General features: G+C 32.7%; 1 protein-coding gene across 1 annotated transcript in view; it reads left to right on the top strand.

Moving 5' to 3' along the window:
• The window catches only part of LOC107631499 (pentatricopeptide repeat-containing protein At2g41080-like), a 16,548-nt gene that overhangs the window by 12,064 nt on the left and 2,428 nt on the right, over positions 1–2,056 (top strand). The gene's annotated exons all lie outside the window — the stretch shown is intronic.

The following is a 2,056-nucleotide window of genomic DNA, read 5'->3' as shown; positions in this document are numbered from 1 at the left end:
CCTGATGGTGTGTGTTCTATAAAGTGTGGAGTGTATCCTATTTATAAACTATCATAAATTACAAATTCAAATAAAATTCAAATTATAATCAAATGCAAATTTTCTAACTACTTCTAGATGATTCTTGTGGTTTTGATTGATTGTTGATGGTGGACTTGCTTGCATGAGTTTTGAGTGATTTAATTGAACCAAATTGAGAGCTCCAATTGCAGGCTTGAAGTTGGGCATTAGTGGAGGTAACGCTTCACAAACCAGCGTTACTAATGCCTCAATTTATTGCTTCCAGCGGTGACTTGGCGTTACTAACACTAACACGCTTTACAATTTGGGCGTTATTAACGCTTTAGTGTTTTTCGGGATTAAAGATGTTCCTTATTGGTGCCCCAGTTGCATTTTTATTATAGATTATATTATATATCGTTGGAAAATCCTAAATATCAATTTTCTAATGTCGCTAGAAGCGTATCATTTGAACTTCTTAAGTTCAAGTTATGCTTCTTTGAAGGTAAAAAGGTCAACCAAACATTTTGCAAATAAGTCGAAGGCGTTATTTGAGAGGGTGCTCCCTTTCTTTGGGTGTTGGTAACGCCCACATTGCATGCTCCAGGGGTGGCTTGTGAAGTTGTTCCATGTACGTTGGCGCCTTCTTAATTGGACGCTTCATATATGGGCGTTAACAACGCCTTTGAACAATGCTTCCTTTGTTCCTCACGCATGCTTCATGCTTCTTCATTCATTGGCATTAATTAACGCCTCATGCATGCAACGTTCTCCATTGATTCATTAATTGGATTCATTTGTTTCATGCATCATTAAATGGCTTCATTGATTTGTAACACATGCATGCTTCTTTATTGGCGTTAAAAACGCCTTCATCATGCTTCATGCTATGCTTCAAAATATCCATTAATTAATATGCATGCCCTTTGCTTCATGTAGCTTCATTTATTCACGCATGCTTCATTGATGATTGGGCACCTCCTTAAGAGGGCGCTTCAATTAGTGGGCGTTAGCAACGCCACTTTACATGCTCCAGCTTCATATGTTTCATTGCTAGCGTCTCTTTAAGAGGGCGCTTTAGTCCTAGCCGTTACCAACGCCTATGATGCACTCTTCAGGGTTCTAAAGTATATTCTAAATTTTAAAATATGTCTAAATTTTTTTCTTTTTTTAAGGTTGTTTTGTGTTTTTTGTTTTTTTTTTTTCTATCATTTTTAATAAAATTCATCAAATCAAAAAAATTAAAACGATATCCAACTTAAGCACCAAAACACTTTCATACTTAAGCATTTGAATTAATTTTTACATGAAAAAGCATATAAAAACAAAGAAAAATGCTATTTGTACACTAAAATTAGTCACTAAAATCAGTCACCAATGTACTTGTGTATAAATACATGTGTGGTTTAATTTATTTTCAATGTATATTTATATTTCAGCATGTATGTTATACTGATGGCTGACTTTTGTGGCTGATTTTAGTGTACACGTAGCATAACTTAAAAACAAATCATCATACACACGCATGCCCGTCGAGTTAAGGGATACCGTGTGCAACAAAAAAAAATATTTGCTGCTAGCTTATAAAATTCATCTATCTTAAGTAAGTTATGAGAATAATTTTTTTGGGAAGTAGCTATTTTCAGTAATGTCTAATGCCCAACTTGAGTTACAATTGTACTAATTTGACAATAAAAAGAGAGAAAACTACTAATAATTATAACAAAAACATCTAAATTATTCACGTCATTCTCTTTTCTCTTTTCTAAGCGAGGGATTTAGTTCAAATAGAGAAAGAAGAACAGTTGGTTAATGTTAGTTCAAATATAAATCTAAGTCAGGACAAAAAATGTTGGTTACTATTTTGCAAGAAATATTCTATCTTCTTTTATTAAAAGAAACCAGAGAAAAAAAATTCTTAGTCCATACTACTTTGCACCCATTTTTATAAGTATTTTTACGTGGGTTTAAAAAATTTAGGAATATAATTTTATTTTGGTAGAATAGTTAATGTCAAACTAACCTAAACTTTATTTTATTATTAGAGTTTATCTAT

The sequence above is a fragment of the Arachis ipaensis genome, chromosome B03, assembly GCF_000816755.2.
Source record: "Arachis ipaensis cultivar K30076 chromosome B03, Araip1.1, whole genome shotgun sequence".
Classification (NCBI taxonomy): domain Eukaryota; kingdom Viridiplantae; phylum Streptophyta; class Magnoliopsida; order Fabales; family Fabaceae; genus Arachis; species Arachis ipaensis.
Note: the sequence above shows the minus strand (reverse complement) of the source record. Positions and strands in the feature narration are given on the sequence as shown.